The sequence below is a fragment of the Acomys minous genome, assembly GCF_964271855.1.
Source record: "Acomys minous genome assembly, chromosome: 20".
NCBI lineage: Eukaryota > Metazoa > Chordata > Mammalia > Rodentia > Muridae > Acomys > Acomys minous.
The window spans coordinates 13,266,734-13,274,525 of NC_140502.1; the positions used below are offsets into that span (position 1 = coordinate 13,266,734).

The window sequence follows — 7,792 nt, forward strand, 5'->3', positions numbered from 1 at the left end:
ACAACAAAAAGTTATGATGTTGGCCTGCAGTTTCCTGCTACTGTTCAGTTCCTGGCTTTGACAATACTGTGGTCCTGAAAAACAACTATTTTTATCTTCAAGACATAAGCCCAGAACTAGAGGTAAATATGCAGGGGTCTCAGTAACAAAATGACATAAACTAAGTGGTTTATGACAACAGAAATTTGGTTAAGGGTGTGGGCTGACAGCTAACGTGTTTACTCAGCATGTACAAAGCCCTGGGTTCTATCCCTAGCAGCGCAGAAAATCAGGTGTGGCCGTGCACACCTCCAACCAGAACCTGGGAGCTGAAAACAGGGATTGTAAATTCAACGTCACCTTTGGCTATGCTGTGATTTTTTTTTTTTCAGCTAGCCCACCAACTCTAATAAAAACAGCACCACCAAAACCTGTTAAGAATTTTATTGCCAGGCTGGAGAGGTGGCTCAGAGGTTAAGAGCACCATCTGCTCTTCCAAAGGTCCTGAGTCTAATTCCCAGCAACCACGATGGTGGCTCACAGCCATTTATAATGAGATCTGACGTCCTTTTTTGGTGTACATGCAGGTGTACATGCAAGCAGAACATTGTATAAATAATAAATAAATAAAATTTAAAAACAAACAAAGAAGTGTACTGCCTCATACTAGGGGTTCCATGACACTGGGTCATCAGGTTCACCTTCCATCCCTCAGGGAATATTTGGCCTGCCTCTTCTGAGCGTGTGTGTGTGTGTGTGTGTGTGTGTGTGTGTGTCTTGTGTGTGTGTTGAAAATCTCTGTTGTCTCTTTTCCTTGCAGCTACTTAACTCCAGTATCTGCCTTGATTATCCCGTTACATTCTACCCTGTCCTGGTCTCCACATTAAATATACAACCACCTCTTTTTTCCTCCTTTGGAGGTATTAAGAGGTCAGGACTTCGCCACAAACTCAACACTTCTACCAACAGTAAAGATCAGCTTTTATTGTTATGCAAAAAAGCGGTCTCTGCCCAGCATTTACCTAACAGCAGAGGAGAAACAACCCCTCAGCCCCTCAGGCCGCCTTTAAAGGATTATACCTGGGAAAAGGAACACATCAAAGATCTCTCTGCTCTAGGCCAGTCAGGTGAAAGCTTTAAGTGTCCATATGCGCCTGCTTCTTTGTGAGTTCTCCTGGTTCTCTGCCTCACAACCATGAATATAAATATATCTCTCTACCCTCTACAATTTCAGGTATCCAGCCCTCAGGATGCCTAGACATGTTTATTTTTCCTCTTCGTGTCTGGGAGGCCTCAGGAGCGCCTGTTCCTCGGAGGTCTCCAGCCCAGATAACCAGCACGTGTGTTTTTCCCTCTACTTACGGAAAAAGCCGGATGAAGTCGGCGGGATTTTTTTTTTCTGTGGCTCCAGCCGAAACAAGTGTTAGAGGATTCCAACTAGTAGTGATTTTTTTTGTTGTTGTTAAAAAACAAAAACAAAAACAAAACAACCACCAAAAAAGTTAATAAGTACCGCAGAGTGTCTTGGCTACCCGGCTAAAGTAAGTCCAAACAGCCAGGACGTAAGGGCGCCACGTGGTCCTAGTGGGTCAGGGCAAGAGGGAGGAAAAGAGTCAGGAAAACGAAGCGCAAACACCCCCTCCTCAAAAAGAAAATAAATGCATACAGCAGAAAAAAAGAAGCCAGAGGAGACAAGATTCGCTGACTCACCGGCGTGGGGCGGCCAGGTTAGTCCTTATATATGGCAGCTGGAACTGGGCAGAAAAAGTCTATGGTGCCATGGGATTGGCCGATGTGTCACTTCTTCTCATTGGTCGAGAGGGGGGGGGCTTTTGGCAAAAGGAAGAAGGATGTGATTGCTGTTGGAGGTTTAGGTGGGTGTGGCTCAGAGCCCTCAGGGCCTGGTGTTCTACGAAGTAGCGGATATTGTGATGAATGTGGGTTGAGGATCCCGGATGAGCTCGGGGATCGGGGATCTCCGAGGCTTCTGACTCTTCGGAACCCCTCCAATATCTCCCAAAGGGAAGCTGAGATGGAGCCCTTCGTCATCTTTGCGTGTTCTTAATCATTGTATGTGTGTCGTCACTACTTAGCATTTACGAGGCACATGTAAATGAGGGTAGGCAGTCTTTCTGTTTCCCACACACACACCCCGTCTGCTCCCCAGCCTCCCCCCACCCCACTATGTAGTCCAGGCTGGCCTTGAACTCGCACTCCTCCTGCCTCGGCCTCGGCTACCTAGGACCGCAGGTGTGTACAACTCTTGTGGCTAAATTTTAAGTTCTAACTGCGATTACCAAGGTTCATTCTTTTCTTTCCTCGCCTTAGGCAGCCCGACGTCAACTGCAATTTGAAAATATTAAGCTCAGCTGGTTGTACTTGATGTCAGGCCTTGAGGACCTGAGTTCAGTCCCTGCGACCCACCTGGTGGAAGGTGAAAACCTGCGTAAGTTGTCCTCTGATCCACTCATACACAGAATTAGGCCAATAAATAAGTGTAGTAAATTAAAAACAAAAACAAAAACGGTAAGTCCAAGAAATAAAGAACTCATTAGTATTAAAAGACTTTTACTGCATATAATTAATGTTCCTCTGCTTTATTATAAGTTATTACTAATCATTTGTTATGCCTAATGTATAAATTTAACTTCTGTAGGCATTTATATGAAAAAAAAATATATATATATATACAAGGTTCCGTCCTATCTGAGTCTCACCCATCCACTGAACAGCTTCGAATGGACATAGGCCAATGTAAATACGTACGTATACATGTACGTATGTACATATATATATATATGTATGTATTTACATGTTTTACAGATGGTCAGGTTTTTATATTGATTTTATATTGATCAAAGCTGCCTTTTATCTTCCTCTTCCTCTTCCTCCTCCTCCTCCTTCTTCTTCTATCATGTCTAGCTAGGTGGAGAAAACAAGCATGGTCCTCAAGCATGTCAAGCAAGTGTTCGTGTTCTATCATGGAGCTGGAGCTACTGCTGCTCCTGTCCCTGTCCCATCTGGTCCAATGTTGTCATTATCATGTACCATCAACCAAAAAAAAAAAAAAAAAAAAAAAAGGACTGCTACAAAGCCTAACGGCGTGAGTCTGATCCTGGGACTCACTTGGTGACAGAAGAGAACTCTCTTCAGCTGTCTCCTGACCTCCACACATAGAGGGACACACACACATTTTAAAAGAGGTATCATTTTGTTGTTCTTGTTTTTCTAGGCAGGGTTTCTCTGTGTAGCCTTGACTATCCTAGACTCACTTTGTAGACCAGGCCGGCCTCGAACTCACAGCGATCCACCTGCCTCTGCCTCCCAAGTGTTGGGATTAAAGGCATGCACCGCCACCCCCGGGCCTAAGAGGTGTCATTTTAAATGATCTTTTCTTTCATCTAAGATTTTTGGTGCCTCTGCTTTGGACCTTTTTATTCAGTTAATTTCTAATTTACAAAGACAGATATGACATCTTTTGTGTTTGCCCCTTTTGTGTCTGATAGCACCATCACTTTTCCTTTGTTGTGCGTGACGGGAGGAGTCACAGTCACCAGTGGTACCCAGAACATTTGGCTGATTTGGGCAGACTGCTGCAGGTGGGGACAGGTCCTCAGCGATGCTTACAGATGCCCAGGTGATTTCAGCCTGCTGAATCCAGGGTTGAGGATCTAGACCAGTGGTTCTCAACCTTCCTAATTCTGCGGCTCTCTAACACAGTTCTTCATGTTGTGGTGACCGCCCCAACCATGAATTTATTTTGTTGCTATTTCATAACTGTATATTTTCTACTGTTGTGAATCTTAACGGGAATATCTGATATGCAACCCCTGTGTAAAGGTCACTCAGTTACCACCCCCACCCCCACCCCGCAAAGGAATAATAACCCACAGGTTGAGAAACACTGGTCTAGGAAGCACTTATGTCTATACCTCCTCCACCACTATGATCCCATACATCCCGCAAGTATTTATCTATTTAGGAAACTTTTACTTATTTCCTTAGTGTGTAGGAAAGAGCAATTTGCAGGAGTTGGTTCCCTCCTTCTACTGTGCTGGTCCTGGAAATTGAACTCAGGTCATCAGGCTTAACGACAGAGCACCTTTACCAAGCAGGCCATCTCAGTAGCCCTCCACAAGCATTTGTGACATCACTCAGATCTACATGGAACCTTGGCAAGTGATGACATAGCTTATTCCCTCATGTAGTGTATGGCATCTGTAGCTATATGACATTGAGGTTTTGTGTGGAGAAGCTCCTTGCCTGTGAACCCTCCAGATCTTATGCTGTGAGGTCCTTCCCTGTTGGCCCAGGAGTTCTGAAATCCCCAGCCAGGTGTGGACCATCAATTAGGAAATCCTGTGAAAACCTGGAGTGAGCAAGACTCCTGGGCTGCCAAGGCTGGCCTAGAAATGCACAGGTGTGACAGCGATCTCTCTAAGTCTGTTCTTTGTTGAGGAGTTTTTGTGGCCTTGGAGCTGTGTCCAGCCTGCGGCCTGAAGACCACTTGCATGCAGGGATAGCTGTGAATACGGCCCATTACAAAGTTGTAAACTGAATTTTTATTTTATTTTATTTATGTCCACTGATGTTTTTCCTGCATGTGTGAGGCAGTCAAATCCTCTGGAATAGGAGCCACAGACAGATGTGAGCTGCCATGTGGGTGCTGGATTAAAACACCTCACACACACACACATAAACACAATCATGCACACACAATTAAATTTTAAAAAGAAATACAAGGAAAATAGAAAAATACTAGTCCTGATGTTATGAAAATTTCAGCAAACTGATTATCAGACCAGGAACCTTGAGTAGAAAAAGTTAAAATACCACTCTCATGTACAAGCAAATAAAGTCCAAAGGTAAAGGGAAATATCTTGAAAGTCATTTAGGAAAATGACATAATACTAATAAAAGATCAGAATTCTTAAAATAGATGATTTGACTTTGAGGGCTGGAATAATTTGTGGTTTCCATTTAGTAGAAATAAAAAATAGGTGAAAAATTGAAACCCTCAAATTACATTGGCAAAAGGAATTGGGACTATAGAAGGACAGTCTATGTGGTCAATAGAAATTTAACCTCCATCTTTTTTTTTTTTCATTTTGGTTTTTGGTTTTTCAAGATAGGGTTTTTCTGTGTAGCCATGGCTGTCCTGGACTCGCTTTGTAGACCAGGCTGGCCTCAAACTCAAAGGCATCCGCCTGCTTCTGCCTCCCCAGTGCTGGGATTAAAGGCGTCCGCCACCATGCCCAGCTTTAACCTCTGTCTTTTATCTTATAATTCTTGGATTTTTAAATGATTTATTTATTTTTACTTGTTGTGCATTTGTGTCCTGCTTATGTGGATGTGTTTGTGAGGGCATCAGGTCACCTGGAACTGGAGTTACACACAGCTGTGAGCTCCCGTGTGGATGGTGGGAATTGAACCCAGGTCTTATGGAAGAGCAGCTCTTGACTACTGAGCCATCTCTCCAGCCCCCTCCCCCGTCTTTGACTTTCTAGTCATGCTTCTTCCCTTATTTCCCCAGTGCCCTTGTAATCTCTGGCTTCATTTCTTTACTTCTTATCCCGCCTTTCCATATTTTCCCCTAAATTCAGTTTAGACATTTACAACATTGATCCTTTAAGATATTTTGGGTTTTAATTGATTGTTTTGTTGTTGTTGTTGTTTGTGTTGATTTCAAATTTGAGTTTGGCTATTTCTTACAGTCCACTCATTTGGGGGCATGATTTCTTCTTTTTGTCCTATTGCTTTCGGGCTCAGAGTTTTAAGCTTTAATTTATTAGTATGAGATCTCTCCATTTTTTTTTAAATGTAGAAACATATTTGGATGAACTTGTCTCTCACAATTGCTCTCTTTGTGTCCTAAATGTTTGCATATGCTGTTTATTCATTTTTATTCAATTCTAGAAATTCTTTAATTTTTAAAAAAATTTTTCTTGACCAGTTTTTTTTTTAATTCAGTAGTGAGTTGTTCAGTTTTTATGAGTTTGTGACCTTTCTGTTGTTTCTGTTGTTATTGCTATACAACTTTAATCCGTGATGATCTGAGAAGATCCAGGGTGTTATTTCAATTTTCTTGAATCTGTTGAACTTTGTTTTGTGGCCAAGGATCTTAGAGAAAGTTCCATGAGGTGCTGATGAGAAGGTGCATTCTTTTGTGTTTGGGTGAAATGTTTTATAAATATTTATTTTATAATACCTGTTAGCTCCATTATTTCTAGGTTTAAATTTTGCCTGGATGACTTGTACACTGGGGAGAGTAGGGTCTTGAAGTCTCCCACAGCCTGTGTGTGATGATCAAAATGTGATTTAAGCTGTGTAGTAGTGTTTCTTTTATGAACTTGGGTGTCCTTGGCTTAGGGGTATAGATGTTAGGAATTGCAATATATATTTGGTGTATTAGTTTTTTCTTTGATGAGTATCTAATGTCCCTCCCTATCCCTTTTGATTAGTTTTGTTTTGAAGTCAGTTTTAGTCAGGTATTAAAATGGCTACCCCAGTTTGCTTCTTAGGCCCATTCACCATGTTTTCACCCTGAGGTAATGTCTACCCTTGATGTTATGGTGCATTTCTTATATCTGCAGCAGAAGGGATAGATCCTGGTTTTTTTGCATCCAATGTGTCATTCTGTATCTCTTTATGTGGGAATTTAGACCATTGCTGTTATTTGCTTGTTGTTGTTGTCATCATTGGTGGTGGTGGTGGTGGTGGTGGTGTGTGTGTGTGTGTGTGTGTGTGTGCGCGCGCGCGCACGCGCGCGCGTGCACGTGTGCACGTGTGCGTCTGCGTCTGTGTCTGTGTCTGTGTTCCCCCTCTTTTTATTTGTTGGCCTGGGAGTATTTGTTCCCTGTGTTTTCTTTAGATTGATGTTTTCTTTCTAGCACCTTCAGTAGGGATGAACTTATACATAGCTATAGTTTAAATTTGGCTTTCTCATGGACTGTCTTATCTTCTTCATCTATGCTGATTGAAAGTTTTGCTGTGCATAGTAGTCTGGGCTGCCCTCTGTGGCCTCCTAGAGTCTGAGCACATCTATACAGTCTGAGCACATCTGTACAGTCTGAGCACATTTATACAGGCCATTCTGGTTTTTAGCATCTCCACTGAGATGTCAGGTATAATTATTTTTTTTTTTTTACTTCTGAATGGATGCCTTTATTTTTTTAAGGTTGTTTTATTTTTAACACCTTTATATAATTTAATTCATTTATTCAGACTACAACTCAACTGTTACCCCATCACTTGTATCCTCCCTCCCTCCTACTTTTACCCTATTCCCCTCCCCTATGTCTGTGACAGAAGGGGACCTCCTCCCCCACTATATGGTCATAGGCTAGCAAGTCTCATCTTAGTAGCCTACTTATTCTTTCTCTGAGTGTCACCAGGCCTCCCTACCAAGGGGAAGTGGTCAAATATGGGGCACCAGAGTTCATGTCAAAGTCAGTCCCTGCTCTCCACACAACTGTGGAGAATATCCTGTCTCAATGTCTCTATTGAGATGTCAAGTGTTATTCTAATAGGTCTGCCTTTATATGCTATGTGGTCTTTCCCCCTTGGGACTTTTTGTTTTTCAGTGTTTCAAGACAGGGTTTCTCTGTGGATCTCTGGCTGTCCTGGAACTTGCTCTACAGACCATGCAGGCCTCAAACTCATAGAGATTCACCTGCCTCTGCCTCCTAAGTGCTGGGATTAAAGGTGTGTGCCACTGCCCTCACTTACAAATTTCAATATTCTTTGTTCTATATGTTTAGTCTTTTGACCATTATGTGCTGAGAAGACTTTCTCTTTAGGTCCAGTGTATGTG

The 7,792-nt window shown here is 42.4% G+C and overlaps 1 protein-coding gene across 2 annotated transcripts in view; it reads right to left on the minus strand.

The window, feature by feature from the left end:
- LOC311591410 (NACHT, LRR and PYD domains-containing protein 4C-like) overlaps window positions 1-1,828 on the minus strand; it is a 36,112-nt gene extending 34,284 nt beyond the window's left edge. The window contains exons 1-2 of one of the 2 annotated variants that reach the window (XM_084770972.1): window positions 1,690-1,820; window positions 1,342-1,560 (exon numbers count right to left, since the gene is read on the minus strand). The gene's annotated coding sequence lies outside the window, so the exon portion shown is untranslated. Of the gene's footprint in view, window positions 1-1,341; window positions 1,561-1,689 lie in introns of both variants that reach the window. The other variant, XM_084770973.1, reaches the window with a different exon arrangement.
- Window positions 1,829-7,792: the final 5,964 nt, after the last annotated feature.